Consider the following 19,304-nt stretch of genomic DNA (forward strand, 5'->3'; position numbering starts at 1 on the left):
ATGGTCTGTCTATCTATGTATTTATGTATCTATGTATCTATCTATCTACCTATCTTCCTATCATCTATCTATGATGTCTATCATCTCTCAATCTATTTACCTATCTATCTTTCATCTGTCGTCTGTCTCGCTATCTATCTATGAATCAATCATCATTTGTCTGCCCATCTATCCTTATGTGTAGAACTGTTAACAACACAGCGTAAGTCTCTTCACTACGTTATGCTTCCAGAAATATTGCAAGGTAACTAAGCCATAAGGAGAGCACTGTGTTCACCGATGCACTTTCAGGTAGAGTCAGCCACGTGTGCTTAGAAAACCAGTAAGTGGAGGTGAAAGGACTTGAATCCGTATCTCTGTCCCCAGTCCTCTTATACTTCCTGCTCGCTTGGTGACTTTATTTAGCCACTTACAGTGAGTAAGTGATCCCTGAAGACCACAAGTATCCTTCGTCTGGGCCTGTTGTCGACAGAAACGTGTACTTGGTTCTTTGCACACCACCATGTTAGAGGAACATCGGGGTGATCACTGCTTATAGGTGGAGGGCCAAATATAAAGGAACACCTATTTATGGACAGGAGCAGATGGGAACAAAGAGTGTGTTGTGGAGTGAAGTGTTTATTTGAGGGTCCAAACTTCCCTCTTTAGGTGGTTATTACTACTTTACATTCGTGAACATCCTAAAAAGCTATGATTTTAAAAGCCAAGATGCATATTATTACAGCAATTCATTTGTTGAGGTGAGAGGAAATGAGAAGGAAGTTGCTGCACCACGAAATCTATGCCTGAGCACTGCTGAAACCAAACAAAAAGAATTCACGGTGGCTAGATAGGGCTATTTTCTACTGACTCTCTCTGGGGACGCAAACAGAATCCATTTGTTTGTTTGTTTCTCAGTTTCACTTGTGTAGGGTACCTGACCCCGCCCATTCACCTTGTAGTTTGTCTGTGCCCTTAGATCTCAAGTGAGCCTCCAGTAAGGGAACACGTAAGTGGTCTTGAGGTTTCATCAGGTCTTCTAACCCTGTGTCTTTTGATTGGAGCACTCAAAGCCTGTACTTTCATTCTGATGTTTGAGAGCTGTGCTCTTACTGCACTTTGAAATTTTTGTTGTTCTCATTAATATACAATCATATGCAGAACATTATGTTTTGCAGTCTACCCGCTTCACCAAGTCCCCCCAAAATTCCAGTTAAAGTCGCTGTCCGTCAGCATGTACTATGATGCTGTAGAATCACTACATGTCTTCTCTGTGTTGTACAGCCCTACGCATGACTCCCAACCCTACACATTATACATGCTAATCCCAATGCCCCCATTCTTTTCCCACCCTTATTACTCCCTTCCCACAAACCCTACCCAGTCCCTTTCTCTTTGGTAACTGTTAGTCCACTCTCGGGTTCTGTGTGTCTGCTGCTGTCTTTTCCTTCAGTTTTTCTTTGTTATCATACTCCACACATGAGTGAATTCATTTGGTACATGTATTTCTCCGCCTGGCCTATTGACTGAGCATAATACCCTCTAGCTCCATCCACGTTATTACAAATGATAGGATTTGTTTTCTTCTTATGGCTGCTTACTGCACTTTTTAAACTGGATTTCATTCTACTTTTTGTTTGTAGATTCGCTATGTGCTTTCACCATTGCTCTCCTGGTTATGAGCAGTAGCTCGTGTTAATCGATATGTACCTATATCTATCTTTCTGTCTGTCTATCTATTTATCAATCAATCAATCATCTTTTTGTCTGCCCATCTGTCCTTTTGTAGAGAACAGTTAACCATATATCCTAAATCTCTTTCCTACACTACGCTTCCAAAAATCCTGCAAAGTATCTAGGCTGTAGAGAGAGCACTGGTTTCACCGAGACACTTTCAGGTCGAGTCGGCCACGTGTACCTACAATACCAGGAAATGGTTGTTCCTGGACTTGAACCCATGTCTCTATCCTCTGTCCTCTTTCATCTCCTTCTAACTTGCTGTTTGTATTTAGCCACATTCATTGACTAAGTGCTCCCTGAAGACCACAAGTATCATTCCTCTGGGCCTGTTGTCGGCAGAAAAGTAAACACGTTGCTTTGCTCACCACCATGTTTGAAGGACATCAGCGTGATCACCTCCGATAGGACGGAGGGACAAATGAAAAGGAACACCAATTTCTAGACAGGAGCAGTTGGGAGCTAAGAGTGCATTGTGGAGTGACGTGTTTATTTGAGTGTCCCAACTTCCCTCTTTAGGTGGTTATTAGATCTTCACATTCGTGAACATCATAAAACCCACTGATTTCAAAGGCCCAGATGCTTATTATTACAGCAACTCAGTTGTTGAGGTGAGAGACAATGAGAAGTATGTTGCTGCACCACTAAATCTATGGCTGGGAACTGCTGAAACAAAACAAAAAGAATTCACTGTGGCCATATAGGGCTATTTTCTGCTGACTGTCTCTGGGGACTCAAACAGAATCCATTTGTTTGGTTGTTTTTCAGTTTCACTCGTGTAGGGTACTTGTCCACACACCTTCTGCTTGTAGTTTGTCTGTGTCCTTGGATCTCAAGTGAGTCTCCTGTAAGTAAGCACGTATGTGTCTTGAGTTTTCATCCCTTCTTTTAACCCTGTGTCTTTTGTTTGCAGCACTCAGTGCCTGACCTTTTATTCTGATGAATCAGAGCTGTGCACTTATTGCACTTAAAGAACTTTTTTTATCATTAATCTACACTCACGTGAAGAACATTATGTTGACTAGGCTCCCCCCTTAACCAAGTCCCCCCGAAAAACCTCTTCACTCGCTGTCGATCAGCGTAGTTGGATGCTGTAGACCCCTTCACCATGTCCCCCTCCACAGACCCAGTTACATTCGCTGTCCATCAGTGAGTAGTAAGATGCTATATGATGTCTACTAGTCTTCTCTGTGTTGTACAGTACTCCCCATGCACACCCGACCCCACGCATTATACATGCTAATCCTAATGCCCACATTCTTTATCCGCACACTTATCCCTACCTTCAGACCCACCATGCCCAGTCCTTTTAACTTTGGTAACTTTTAGTCAACTCTCGATTTCTGTGAGTCTGCTGCTGTTTTTTTCCTACAGTTTTTCTTTATTGTTATACTCCACACATGAGTGAAATCACTTGGTACTTGTCTTTCTCTGCCTGACCTATTTCTCTGAACATACTACTGTCTAGCTCAATCCACGTCATTGCAAATGGTAGTATTTGTTTTCTTCTTAAGGCTGCTTACTGCACTTTTTAAACTGGATTTCTTTCTTCCTTTTTGTTTGTAGTTTAGCTATGTTATTCACCATTCAACTCCTGGTTATGAACAATAGCTTTGTGTCAATTGAGATGTACCTGTATCTATCTATCTAATGGTCTGTCTATCTATGTATTTATGTATCTATGTATCTATCTATCTACCTATCTTCCTATCATCTATCTATGATGTCTATCATCTCTCAATCTATTTACCTATCTATCTTTCATCTGTCGTCTGTCTCGCTATCTATCTATGAATCAATCATCATTTGTCTGCCCATCTATCCTTATGTGTAGAACTGTTAACAACACAGCGTAAGTCTCTTCACTACGTTATGCTTCCAGAAATATTGCAAGGTAACTAAGCCATAAGGAGAGCACTGTGTTCACCGATGCACTTTCAGGTAGAGTCAGCCACGTGTGCTTAGAAAACCAGTAAGTGGAGGTGAAAGGACTTGAATCCGTATCTCTGTCCCCAGTCCTCTTATACTTCCTGCTCGCTTGGTGACTTTATTTAGCCACTTACAGTGAGTAAGTGATCCCTGAAGACCACAAGTATCCTTCTTCTGGTCCTGTTGTCGACAGAAACGTGTACTTGGTTCTTTGCACACCACCATGTTAGAGGAACATCGGGGTGATCACTGCTTATAGGTGGAGGGCCAAATATAAAGGAACACCTATTTATGGACAGGAGCAGATGGGAACAAAGAGTGTGTTGTGGAGTGAAGTGTTTATTTGAGGGTCCAAACTTCCCTCTTTAGGTGGTTATTACTACTTTACATTCGTGAACATCCTAAAAAGCTATGATTTTAAAAGCCAAGATGCATATTATTACAGCAATTCATTTGTTGAGGTGAGAGGAAATGAGAAGGAAGTTGCTGCACCACGAAATCTATGCCTGAGCACTGCTGAAACCAAACAAAAAGAATTCACGGTGGCTAGATAGGGCTATTTTCTACTGACTCTCTCTGGGGACGCAAACAGAATCCATTTGTTTGTTTGTTTCTCAGTTTCACTTGTGTAGGGTACCTGACCCCGCCCATTCACCTTGTAGTTTGTCTGTGCCCTTAGATCTCAAGTGAGTCTCCAGTAAGGGAACACGTAAGTGGTCTTGAGGTTTCATCAGGTCTTCTAACCCTGTGTCTTTTGATTGGAGCACTCAAAGCCTGTACTTTCATTCTGATGTTTGAGAGCTGTGCTCTTACTGCACTTTGAAATTTTTGTTGTTCTCATTAATATACAATCATATGCAGAACATTATGTTTTGCAGTCTACCCGCTTCACCAAGTCCCCCCAAAATTCCAGTTAAAGTCGCTGTCCGTCAGCATGTACTATGATGCTGTAGAATCACTACATGTCTTCTCTGTGTTGTACAGCCCTACGCATGACTCAGAACCCTACACATTATACATGCTAATCCCAATGCCCCCATTCTTTTCCCACCCTTATTACTCCCTTCCCACAAACCCTACCCAGTCCCTTTCTCTTTGGTAACTGTTAGTCCACTCTCGGGTTCTGTGTGTCTGCTGCTGTCTTTTCCTTCAGTTTTTCTTTGTTATCATACTCCACACATGAGTGAATTCATTTGGTACATGTATTTCTCTGCCTGGCCTAATGACTGAGCAGAATACCCTCTAGCTCCATCCACGTTATTACAAATGAAAGGATTTGTTTTCTTCTTATGGCTGCTTACTGCACTTTTTAAACTGGATTTCATTCTACTTTTTGTTTGTAGATTCGCTATGTGCTTTCACCATTGCTCTCCTGGTTATGAGCAGTAGCTCGTGTTAATCGATATGTACCTATATCTATCTTTCTGTCTGTCTATCTATTTATCAATCAATCAATCATTTTTTGTCTGCCCATCTGTCCTTGTGTACAGAACAGTTAACCATATATCCTAAATCTCTTTCCTACACTACGCTTCCAAAAATCCTGCAAAGTATCTAGGCTGTAGAGAGAGCACTGGTTTCACCGAGACACTTTCAGGTCGAGTCGGCCACGTGTACCTACAATACCAGGAAATGGTTGTTCCTGGACTTGAACCCATGTCTCTATCCTGTGTCCTCTTTCATCTCCTTCTAACTTGCTGTCTGTATTTAGCCACATTCATTGACTAAGTGCTCCCTGAAGACCACAAGTATCATTCCTCTGGGCCTGTTGTCGGCAGAAAAGTAAACATGTTGCTTTGCTCACCACCATGTTTGAAGGACATCAGCGTGATCACCTCCGATAGGACGGAGGGACAAATGAAAAGGAACACCAATTTCTAGACAGGAGCAGTTGGGAGCTAAGAGTGCATTGTGGAGTGACGTGTTTATTTGAGTGTCCCAACTTCCCTCTTTAGGTGGTTATTAGATCTTCACATTCGTGAACATCATAAAACCCACTGATTTCAAAGGCCCAGATGCTTATTATTACAGCAACTCAGTTGTTGAGGTGAGAGACAATGAGAAGTATGTTGCTGCACCACTAAATCTATGGCTGGGAACTGCTGAAACAAAACAAAAAGAATTCACTGTGGCCATATAGGGCTATTTTCTGCTGACTGTCTCTGGGGACTCAAACAGAATCCATTTGTTTGGTTGTTTTTCAGTTTCACTCGTGTAGGGTACTTGTCCACACACCTTCGGCTTGTAGTTTGTCTGTGTCCTTGGATCTCAAGTGAGTCTCCTGTAAGTAAGCACGTATGTGTCTTGAGTTTTCATCCCTTCTTTTAACCCTGTGTCTTTTGTTTGCAGCACTCAGTGCCTGACCTTTTATTCTGATGAATCAGAGCTGTGCACTTATTGCACTTAAAGAAGTTTTTTTATCATTAATCTACACTCACGTGAAGAACATTATGTTGACTAGGCTCCCCCCTTAACCAAGTCCCCCCGAAAAACCTCTTCACTCGCTGTCGATCAGCGTAGTTGGATGCTGTAGACCCCTTCACCATGTCCCCCTCCACAGACCCAGTTACATTCGCTGTCCATCAGTGAGTAGTAAGATGCTATATGATGTCTACTAGTCTTCTCTGTGTTGTACAGTACTCCCCATGCACACCCGACCCCACGCATTATACATGCTAATCCTAATGCCCACATTCTTTCTCCCCAAACTTATCCCTACCTTCAGACCCACCATGCCCAGTCCTTTTCCCTTTGGTAACTTTCAGTCAACTCTCGATTTCTGTGAGTCTGCTGCTGTTTTTTTTCTACAGTTTTTCTTTATTGTTATACTCCACACATGAGTGAAATCACTTGGTACTTGTCTTTCTCCGCCTGACCTATTTCTCTGAACATACTACTGTCTAGCTCAATCCACGTCATTGCAAATGGTAGTATTTGTTTTCTTCTTAAGGCTGCTTACTGCACTTTTTAAACTGGATTTCTTTCTTCCTTTTTGTTTGTAGTTTAGCTATGTTATTCACCATTCAACTCCTGGTTATGAACAATAGCTTGGTGTCAGTTGAGATGGACCTGTATCTATCTATCTAATGGTCTGTCTATCTATGTATTAATGTATCTATATATCTATCTATCTACCTATCTTCCTATCATCTATATATGATGTCTATCATCTCTCAATCTATTTACCTATCTATCTATCTTTCATCTGTCGTCTGTCTCGCTATCTATCTATGAATCAATCATCATTTGTCTGCCCATCTATCCTTATGTGCAGAACTGTTATCAACACAGCGTAAGTCTCTTCACTACGTTATGCTTCCAGAAATATTGCAAGGTAACTAAGCCATAAGGAGAGCACTGTGTTCACCGATGCACTTTCAGGTAGAGTCAGCCACGTGTGCTTTAAAAACCAGTAAGTGGAGGTGAAAGGACTTGAATCCGTATCTCTGTCCCCAGTCCTCTTATACTTCCTGCTCGCTTGGTGACATTATTTAGCCACTTACAGTGAGTAAGTGATCCCTGAAGACCACAGGTATCCTTCGTCTGGGCCTGTTGTCGACAGAAACGTGTACTTGGTTCTTTGCACACCACCATGTTAGAGGAACATCGGGGTGATCACTGCTTATAGGTGGAGGGCCAAATATAAAGGAACACCTATTTATGGACAGGAGCAGATGGGAACAAAGAGTGTGTTGTGGAGTGAAGTGTTTATTTGAGGGTCCAAACTTCCCTCTTTAGGTGGTTATTACTACTTTACATTCGTGAACATCCTAAAAAGCTATGATTTTAAAAGCCAAGATGCATATTATTACAGCAATTCATTTGTTGAGGTGAGAGGAAATGAGAAGGAAGTTGCTGCACCACGAAATCTATGCCTGAGCACTGCTGAAACCAAACAAAAAGAATTCACGGTGGCTAGATAGGGCTATTTTCTACTGACTCTCTCTGGGGACGCAAACAGAATCCATTTGTTTGTTTGTTTCTCAGTTTCACTTGTGTAGGGTACCTGACCCCGCCCATTCACCTTGTAGTCTGTCTGTGCCCTTAGATCTCAAGTGAGTCTCCAGTAAGGGAACACGTAAGTGGTCTAGAGGTTTCATCAGGTCTTCTAACCCTGTGTCTTTTGATTGGAGCACTCAAAGCCTGTACTTTCATTCTGATATTTGAGAGCTGTGCTCTTACTGAACTTTGAAATTTTTTTTGTTCTCATTAATATACAATCATATGCAGAACATTATGTTTTGCAGTCTACCCACTTCACCAAGTCCCCCCAAAATCCCAGTTAAAGTCGCTGTCCGTCAGCATGTACTATGATGCTGTAGAATCACTACATGTCTTCTCTGTGTTGTACAGCCCTACGCATGACTCCCCACCCTACACATTATACATGCTAATCCCAATGCCCCCATTCTTTTCCCACCCTTATTACTCCCTTCCCACAAACCCTACCCAGTCCCTTTCTCTTTGGTAACTGTTAGTCCACTCTCGGGTTCTGTGTGTCTGCTGCTGTCTTTTCCTTCAGTTTTTCTTTGTTATCATACTCCACACATGAGTGAATTCATTTGGTACATGTATTTCTCCGCCTGGCCTATTGACTGAGCATAATACCCTCTAGCTCCATCCACGTTATTACAAATGATAGGATTTGTTTTCTTCTTATGGCTGCTTACTGCACTTTTTAAACTGGATTTCATTCTACTTTTTGTTTGTAGATTCGCTATGTGCTTTCACCATTGCTCTCCTGGTTATGAGCAGTAGCTCGTGTTAATCGATATGTACCTATATCTATCTTTCTGTCTGTCTATCTATTTATCAATCAATCAATCATCTTTTTGTCTGCCCATCTGTCCTTGTGTAGAGAACAGTTAACCATATATCCTAAATCTCTTTCCTACACTACGCTTCCAAAAATCCTGCAAAGTATCTAGGCTGTAGAGAGAGCACTGGTTTCACCGAGACACTTTCAGGTCGAGTCGGCCACGTGTACCTACAATACCAGGAAATGGTTGTTCCTGGACTTGAACCCATGTCTCTATCCTCTGTCCTCTTTCATCTCCTTCTAACTTGCTGTTTGTATTTAGCCACATTCATTGACTAAGTGCTCCCTGAAGACCACAAGTATCATTCCTCTGGGCCTGTTGTCGGCAGAAAAGTAAACACGTTGCTTTGCTCACCACCATGTTTGAAGGACATCAGCGTGATCACCTCCGATAGGACGGAGGGACAAATGAAAAGGAACACCAATTTCTAGACAGGAGCAGTTGGGAGCTAAGAGTGCATTGTGGAGTGACGTGTTTATTTGAGTGTCCCAACTTCCCTCTTTAGGTGGTTATTAGATCTTCACATTCGTGAACATCATAAAACCCACTGATTTCAAAGGCCCAGATGCTTATTATTACAGCAACTCAGTTGTTGAGGTGAGAGACAATGAGAAGTATGTTGCTGCACCACTAAATCTATGGCTGGGAACTGCTGAAACAAAACAAAAAGAATTCACTGTGGCCATATAGGGCTATTTTCTGCTGACTGTCTCTGGGGACTCAAACAGAATCCATTTGTTTGGTTGTTTTTCAGTTTCACTCGTGTAGGGTACTTGTCCACACACCTTCTGCTTGTAGTTTGTCTGTGTCCTTGGATCTCAAGTGAGTCTCCTGTAAGTAAGCACGTATGTGTCTTGAGTTTTCATCCCTTCTTTTAACCCTGTGTCTTTTGTTTGCAGCACTCAGTGCCTGACCTTTTATTCTGATGAATCAGAGCTGTGCACTTATTGCACTTAAAGAACTTTTTTTATCATTAATCTACACTCACGTGAAGAACATTATGTTGACTAGGCTCCCCCCTTAACCAAGTCCCCCCGAAAAACCTCTTCACTCGCTGTCGATCAGCGTAGTTGGATGCTGTAGACCCCTTCACCATGTCCCCCTCCACAGACCCAGTTACATTCGCTGTCCATCAGTGAGTAGTAAGATGCTATATGATGTCTACTAGTCTTCTCTGTGTTGTACAGTACTCCCCATGCACACCCGACCCCACGCATTATACATGCTAATCCTAATGCCCACATTCTTTATCCGCACACTTATCCCTACCTTCAGACCCACCATGCCCAGTCCTTTTAACTTTGGTAACTTTTAGTCAACTCTCGATTTCTGTGAGTCTGCTGCTGTTTTTTTCCTACAGTTTTTCTTTATTGTTATACTCCACACATGAGTGAAATCACTTGGTACTTGTCTTTCTCCGCCTGACCTATTTCTCTGAACATACTACTGTCTAGCTCAATCCACGTCATTGCAAATGGTAGTATTTGTTTTCTTCTTAAGGCTGCTTACTGCACTTTTTAAACTGGATTTCTTTCTTCCTTTTTGTTTGTAGTTTAGCTATGTTATTCACCATTCAACTCCTGGTTATGAACAATAGCTTTGTGTCAATTGAGATGTACCTGTATCTATCTATCTAATGGTCTGTCTATCTATGTATTTATGTATCTATGTATCTATCTATCTACCTATCTTCCTATCATCTATCTATGATGTCTATCATCTCTCAATCTATTTACCTATCTATCTTTCATCTGTCGTCTGTCTCGCTATCTATCTATGAATCAATCATCATTTGTCTGCCCATCTATCCTTATGTGTAGAACTGTTAACAACACAGCGTAAGTCTCTTCACTACGTTATGCTTCCAGAAATATTGCAAGGTAACTAAGCCATAAGGAGAGCACTGTGTTCACCGATGCACTTTCAGGTAGAGTCAGCCACGTGTGCTTAGAAAACCAGTAAGTGGAGGTGAAAGGACTTGAATCCGTATCTCTGTCCCCAGTCCTCTTATACTTCCTGCTCGCTTGGTGACTTTATTTAGCCACTTACAGTGAGTAAGTGATCCCTGAAGACCACAAGTATCCTTCTTCTGGTCCTGTTGTCGACAGAAACGTGTACTTGGTTCTTTGCACACCACCATGTTAGAGGAACATCGGGGTGATCACTGCTTATAGGTGGAGGGCCAAATATAAAGGAACACCTATTTATGGACAGGAGCAGATGGGAACAAAGAGTGTGTTGTGGAGTGAAGTGTTTATTTGAGGGTCCAAACTTCCCTCTTTAGGTGGTTATTACTACTTTACATTGGTGAACATCCTAAAAAGCTATGATTTTAAAAGCCAAGATGCATATTATTACAGCAATTCATTTGTTGAGGTGAGAGGAAATGAGAAGGAAGTTGCTGCACCACGAAATCTATGCCTGAGCACTGCTGAAACCAAACAAAAAGAATTCACGGTGGCTAGATAGGGCTATTTTCTACTGACTCTCTCTGGGGACGCAAACAGAATCCATTTGTTTGTTTGTTTCTCAGTTTCACTTGTGTAGGGTACCTGACCCCGCCCATTCACCTTGTAGTTTGTCTGTGCCCTTAGATCTCAAGTGAGTCTCCAGTAAGGGAACACGTAAGTGGTCTTGAGGTTTCATCAGGTCTTCTAACCCTGTGTCTTTTGATTGGAGCACTCAAAGCCTGTACTTTCATTCTGATGTTTGAGAGCTGTGCTCTTACTGCACTTTGAAATTTTTGTTGTTCTCATTAATATACAATCATATGCAGAACATTATGTTTTGCAGTCTACCCGCTTCACCAAGTCCCCCCAAAATCCCAGTTAAAGTCGCTGTCCGTCAGCATGTACTATGATGCTGTAGAATCACTACATGTCTTCTCTGTGTTGTACAGCCCTACGCATGACTCCCAACCCTACACATTATACATGCTAATCCCAATGCCCCCATTCTTTTCCCACCCTTATTACTCCCTTCCCACAAACCCTACCCAGTCCCTTTCTCTTTGGTAACTGTTAGTCCACTCTCGGGTTCTGTGTGTCTGCTGCTGTCTTTTCCTTCAGTTTTTCTTTGTTATCATACTCCACACATGAGTGAATTCATTTGGTACATGTATTTCTCTGCCTGGCCTATTGACTGAGCAGAATACCCTCTAGCTCCATCCACGTTATTACAAATGATAGGATTTGTTTTCTTCTTATGTCTGCTTACTGCACTTTTTAAACTGGATTTCATTCTACTTTTTGTTTGTAGATTCGCTATGTGCTTTCACCATTGCTCTCCTGGTTATGAGCAGTAGCTCGTGTTAATCGATATGTACCTATATCTATCTTTCTGTCTGTCTATCTATTTATCAATCAATCAATCATCTTTTTGTCTGCCCATCTGTCCTTGTGTACAGAACAGTTAACCATATATCCTAAATCTCTTTCCTACACTACGCTTCCAAAAATCCTGCAAAGTATCTAGGCTGTAGAGAGAGCACTGGTTTCACCGAGACACTTTCAGGTCGAGTCGGCCACGTGTACCTACAATACCAGGAAATGGTTGTTCCTGGACTTGAACCCATGTCTCTATCCTCTGTCCTCTTTCATCTCCTTCTAACTTGCTGTTTGTATTTAGCCACATTCATTGACTAAGTGCTCCCTGAAGACCACAAGTATCATTCCTCTGGGCCTGTTGTCGGCAGAAAAGTAAACACGTTGCTTTGCTCACCACCATGTTTGAAGGACATCAGCGTGATCACCTCCGATAGGACGGAGGGACAAATGAAAAGGAACACCAATTTCTAGACAGGAGCAGTTGGGAGCTAAGAGTGCATTGTGGAGTGACGTGTTTATTTGAGTGTCCCAACTTCCCTCTTTAGGTGGTTATTAGATCTTCACATTCGTGAACATCATAAAACCCACTGATTTCAAAGGCCCAGATGCTTATTATTACAGCAACTCAGTTGTTGAGGTGAGAGACAATGAGAAGTATGTTGCTGCACCACTAAATCTATGGCTGGGAACTGCTGAAACAAAACAAAAAGAATTCACTGTGGCCATATAGGGCTATTTTCTGCTGACTGTCTCTGGGGACTCAAACAGAATCCATTTGTTTGGTTGTTTTTCAGTTTCACTCGTGTAGGGTACTTGTCCACACACCTTCTGCTTGTAGTTTGTCTGTGTCCTTGGATCTCAAGTGAGTCTCCTGTAAGTAAGCACGTATGTGTCTTGAGTTTTCATCCCTTCTTTTAACCCTGTGTCTTTTGTTTGCAGCACTCAGTGCCTGACCTTTTATTCTGATGAATCAGAGCTGTGCACTTATTGCACTTAAAGAACTTTTTTTATCATTAATCTACACTCACGTGAAGAACATTATGTTGACTAGGCTCCCCCCTTAACCAAGTCCCCCCGAAAAACCTCTTCACTCGCTGTCGATCAGCGTAGTTGGATGCTGTAGACCCCTTCACCATGTCCCCCTCCACAGACCCAGTTACATTCGCTGTCCATCAGTGAGTAGTAAGATGCTATATGATGTCTACTAGTCTTCTCTGTGTTGTACAGTACTCCCCATGCACACCCGACCCCACGCATTATACATGCTAATCCTAATGCCCACATTCTTTATCCGCACACTTATCCCTACCTTCAGACCCACCATGCCCAGTCCTTTTAACTTTGGTAACTTTTAGTCAACTCTCGATTTCTGTGAGTCTGCTGCTGTTTTTTTCCTACAGTTTTTCTTTATTGTTATACTCCACACATGAGTGAAATCACTTGGTACTTGTCTTTCTCCGCCTGACCTATTTCTCTGAACATACTACTGTCTAGCTCAATCCACGTCATTGCAAATGGTAGTATTTGTTTTCTTCTTAAGGCTGCTTACTGCACTTTTTAAACTGGATTTCTTTCTTCCTTTTTGTTTGTAGTTTAGCTATGTTATTCACCATTCAACTCCTGGTTATGAACAATAGCTTGGTGTCAATTGAGATGGACCTGTATCTATCTATCTAATGGTCTGTCTATCTATGTATTTATGTATCTATGTATCTATCTATCTACCTATCTTCCTATCATCTATCTATGATGTCTATCATCTCTCAATCTATTTACCTATCTATCTTTCATCTGTCGTCTGTCTCGCTATCTATCTATGAATCAATCATCATTTGTCTGCCCATCTATCCTTATGTGTAGAACTGTTAACAACACAGCGTAAGTCTCTTCACTACGTTATGCTTCCAGAAATATTGCAAGGTAACTAAGCCATAAGGAGAGCACTGTGTTCACCGATGCACTTTCAGGTAGAGTCAGCCACGTGTGCTTAGAAAACCAGTAAGTGGAGGTGAAAGGACTTGAATCCGTATCTCTGTCCCCAGTCCTCTTATACTTCCTGCTCGCTTGGTGACTTTATTTAGCCACTTACAGTGAGTAAGTGATCCCTGAAGACCACAAGTATCCTTCTTCTGGTCCTGTTGTCGACAGAAACGTGTACTTGGTTCTTTGCACACCACCATGTTAGAGGAACATCGGGGTGATCACTGCTTATAGGTGGAGGGCCAAATATAAAGGAACACCTATTTATGGACAGGAGCAGATGGGAACAAAGAGTGTGTTGTGGAGTGAAGTGTTTATTTGAGGGTCCAAACTTCCCTCTTTAGGTGGTTATTACTACTTTACATTGGTGAACATCCTAAAAAGCTATGATTTTAAAAGCCAAGATGCATATTATTACAGCAATTCATTTGTTGAGGTGAGAGGAAATGAGAAGGAAGTTGCTGCACCACGAAATCTATGCCTGAGCACTGCTGAAACCAAACAAAAAGAATTCACGGTGGCTAGATAGGGCTATTTTCTACTGACTCTCTCTGGGGACGCAAACAGAATCCATTTGTTTGTTTGTTTCTCAGTTTCACTTGTGTAGGGTACCTGACCCCGCCCATTCACCTTGTAGTTTGTCTGTGCCCTTAGATCTCAAGTGAGTCTCCAGTAAGGGAACACGTAAGTGGTCTTGAGGTTTCATCAGGTCTTCTAACCCTGTGTCTTTTGATTGGAGCACTCAAAGCCTGTACTTTCATTCTGATGTTTGAGAGCTGTGCTCTTACTGCACTTTGAAATTTTTGTTGTTCTCATTAATATACAATCATATGCAGAACATTATGTTTTGCAGTCTACCCGCTTCACCAAGTCCCCCCAAAATCCCAGTTAAAGTCGCTGTCCGTCAGCATGTACTATGATGCTGTAGAATCACTACATGTCTTCTCTGTGTTGTACAGCCCTACGCATGACTCCCAACCCTACACATTATACATGCTAATCCCAATGCCCCCATTCTTTTCCCACCCTTATTACTCCCTTCCCACAAACCCTACCCAGTCCCTTTCTCTTTGGTAACTGTTAGTCCACTCTCGGGTTCTGTGTGTCTGCTGCTGTCTTTTCCTTCAGTTTTTCTTTGTTATCATACTCCACACATGAGTGAATTCATTTGGTACATGTATTTCTCTGCCTGGCCTATTGACTGAGCAGAATACCCTCTAGCTCCATCCACGTTATTACAAATGATAGGATTTGTTTTCTTCTTATGTCTGCTTACTGCACTTTTTAAACTGGATTTCATTCTACTTTTTGTTTGTAGATTCGCTATGTGCTTTCACCATTGCTCTCCTGGTTATGAGCAGTAGCTCGTGTTAATCGATATGTACCTATATCTATCTTTCTGTCTGTCTATCTATTTATCAATCAATCAATCATCTTTTTGTCTGCCCATCTGTCCTTGTGTACAGAACAGTTAACCATATATCCTAAATCTCTTTCCTACACTACGCTTCCAAAAATCCTGCAAAGTATCTAGGCTGTAGAGAGAGCACTGGTTTCACCGAGACACTTTCAGGTCGAGTCGGCCACGTGTACCTACAATACCAGGAAATGGTTGTTCCTGGACTTGAACCCATGTGTCTATACTCTGTCCTCTTTCATCTCCTTCTAACTTGCTGTCTGTATTTAGCCACATTCATTGACTAAGTGCTCCCTGAAGACCACAAGTATCATTCCTCTGGGCCTGTTGTCGGCAGAAAAGTAAACATGTTGCTTTGCTCACCACCATGTTTGAAGGACATCAGCGTGATCACCTCCGATAGGACGGAGGGACAAATGAAAAGGAACACCAATTTCTAGACAGGAGCAGTTGGGAGCTAAGAGTGCATTGTGGAGTGACGTGTTTATTTGAGTGTCCCAACTTCCCTCTTTAGGTGGTTATTAGATCTTCACATTCGTGAACATCATAAAACCCACTGATTTCAAAGGCCCAGATGCTTATTATTACAGCAACTCAGTTGTTGAGGTGAGAGACAATGAGAAGTATGTTGCTGCACCACTAAATCTATGGCTGGGAACTGCTGAAACAAAACAAAAAGAATTCACTGTGGCCAGATAGGGCTATTTTCTGCTGACTGTCTCTGGGGACTCAAACAGAATCCATTTGTTTGATTGGTTGTTTTTCAGTTTCACTCGTGTAGGGTACTTGTCCACACACCTTCGGCTTGTAGTTTGTCTGTGTCCTTGGATCTCAAGTGAGTCTCCTGTAAGTAGGCACGTATGTGTCTTGAGTTTTCATCCCTTCTTTTAACCCTGTGTCTTTTGTTTGCAGCACTCAGTGCCTGACCTTTTATTCTGATGAATCAGAGCTGTGCACTTATTGCACTTAAAGATTTTTTTTTATCATTAATCTACACTCACGTGAGGAACATTATGTTTACTAGGCTCCCCCCTTAACCAAGTCCCCCCGAAAAACCTCTTCACTCGCTGTCGATCAGCGTAGTTGGATGCTGTAGACCCCTTCACCATGTCCCCCTCCACAGACCCAGTTACATTCGCTGTCCATCAGTGAGTAGTAAGATGCTATATGATGTCTACTAGTCTTCTCTGTGTTGTACAGTACTCCCCATGCACACCCGACCCCACGCATTATACATGCTAATCCTAATGCCCACATTCTTTATCCGCACACTTATCCCTACCTTCAGACCCACCATGCCCAGTCCTTTTAACTTTGGTAACTTTTAGTCAACTCTCGATTTCTGTGAGTCTGCTGCTGTTTATTTCCTACAGTTTTTCTTTATTGTTATACTCCACACATGAGTGAAATCACTTGGTACTTGTCTTTCTCTGCCTGACCTATTTCTCTGAACATACTACTGTCTAGCTCAATCCACGTCATTGCAAATGGTAGTATTTGTTTTCTTCTTAAGGCTGCTTACTGCACTTTTTAAACTGGATTTCTTTCTTCCTTTTTGTTTGTAGTTTAGCTATGTTATTCACCATTCAACTCCTGGTTATGAATAATAGCTTTGTGTCAATTGAGATGTACCTGTATCTATCTATCTAATGGTCTGTCTATCTATGTATTTATGTATCTATGTATCTATCTATCTACCTATCTTCCTATCATCTATCTATGATGTCTATCATCTCTCAATCTATTTACCTATCTATCTTTCATCTGTCGTCTGTCTCGCTATCTATCTATGAATCAATCATCATTTGTCTGCCCATCTATCCTTATGTGTAGAACTGTTAACAACACAGCGTAAGTCTCTTCACTACGTTATGCTTCCAGAAATATTGCAAGGTAACTAAGCCATAAGGAGAGCACTGTGTTCACCGATGCACTTTCAGGTAGAGTCAGCCACGTGTGCTTAGAAAACCAGTAAGTAGAGGTGAAAGGACTTGAATCCGTATCTCTGTCCCCAGTCCTCTTATACTTCCTGCTCGCTTGGTGACTTTATTTAGCCACTTACAGTGAGTAAGTGATCCCTGAAGACCACAAGTATCCTTCTTCTGGTCCTGTTGTCGACAGAAACGTGTACTTGGTTCTTTGCACACCACCATGTTAGAGGAACATCGGGGTGATCACTGCTTATAGGTGGAGGGCCAAATATAAAGGAACACCTATTTATGGACAGGAGCAGATGGGAACAAAGAGTGTGTTGTGGAGTGAAGTGTTTATTTGAGGGTCCAAACTTCCCTCTTTAGGTGGTTATTACTACTTTACATTCGTGAACATCCTAAAAAGCTATGATTTTAAAAGCCAAGATGCATATTATTACAGCAATTCATTTGTTGAGGTGAGAGGAAATGAGAAGGAAGTTGCTGCACCACGAAATCTATGCCTGAGCACTGCTGAAACCAAACAAAAAGAATTCACGGTGGCTAGATAGGGCTATTTTCTACTGACTCTCTCTGGGGACGCAAATAGAATCCATTTGTTTGTTTGTTTCTCAGTTTCACTTGTGTAGGGTACCTGACCCCGCCCATTCACCTTGTAGTTTGTCTGTGCCCTTAGATCTCAAGTGAGTCTCCAGTAAGGGAACACGTAAGTGGTCTTGAGGTTTCATCAGGTCTTCTAACCCTGTGTCTTTTGATTGGAGCACTCAAAGCCTGTACTTTCATTCTGATGTTTGAGAGCTGTGCTCTTACTGCACTTTGAAATTTTTGTTGTTCTCATTAATATACAATCATATGCAGAACATTATGTTTTGCAGTCTACCCGCTTCACCAAGTCCCCCCAAAATCCCAGTTAAAGTCGCTGTCCGTCAGCATGTACTATGATGCTGTAGAATCACTACATGTCTTCTCTGTGTTGTGCAGCCCTACGCATGACTCCCCACCCTACACATTATACATGCTAATCCCAATGCCCCCATTCTTTTCCCACCCTTATTACTCCCTTCCCACAAACCCTACCCAGTCCCTTTCTCTTTGGTAACTGTTAGTCCACTCTCGGGTTCTGTGTGTCTGCTGCTGTCTTTTCCTTCAGTTTTTCTTTGTTATCATACTCCACACATGAGTGAATTCATTTGGTACATGTATTTCTCCGCCTGGCCTATTGACTGAGCATAATACCCTCTAGCTCCATCCACGTTATTACAAATGATAGGATTTGTTTTCTTCTTATGGCTGCTTACTGCACTTTTTAAACTGGATTTCATTCTACTTTTTGTTTGTAGATTCGCTATGTGCTTTCACCATTGCTCTCATGGTTATGAGCAGTAGCTTGTGTTAATCGATATGTACCTATATCTATCTTTCTGTCTGTCTATCTATTTATCAATCAATCAATCATCTTTTTGTCTGCCCATCTGTCCTTGTGTACAGAACAGATAACCATATATCCTAAATCTCTTTCCTACACTACGCTTCCAAAAATCCTGCAAAGTATCTAGGCTGTAGAGAGAGCACTGGTTTCACCGAGACACTTTCAGGTCGAGTCAGCCACGTGTACCTACAATACCAGGAAATGGTTGTTTCTTGACTTGAACCCATGTCTCTATCCTCTGTCCTCTTTCATCTCCTTCTAACTTGCTGTCTGTATTTAGCCACATTCATTGACTAAGTGCTCCCTGAAGACCACAAGTATCATTCCTCTGGGCCTGTTGTCGGCAGAAAAGTAAACATGTTGCTTTGCTCACCACCATGTTTGAAGGACATCAGCGTGATCACCTCCGATAGGATGGAGGGACAAATGAAAAGGAACACCAATTTCTAGACAGGAGCAGTTGGGAGCTAAGAGTGCATTGTGGAGTGACGTGTTTATTTGAGTGTCCCAACTTCCCTCTTTAGGTGGTTATTAGATCTTCACATTCGTGAACATCATAAAACCCACTGATTTCAAAGGCCCAGATGCTTATTATTACAGCAACTCAGTTGTTGAGGTGAGAGACAATGAGAAGTATGTTGCTGCACCACTAAATCTATGGCTGGGAACTGCTGAAACAAAACAAAAAGAATTCACTGTGGCCAGATAGGGCTATTTTCTGCTGACTGTCTCTGGGGACTCAAACAGAATCCATTT

Source organism: Manis pentadactyla, chromosome X (assembly GCF_030020395.1).
Source record: "Manis pentadactyla isolate mManPen7 chromosome X, mManPen7.hap1, whole genome shotgun sequence".
Classification (NCBI taxonomy): domain Eukaryota; kingdom Metazoa; phylum Chordata; class Mammalia; order Pholidota; family Manidae; genus Manis; species Manis pentadactyla.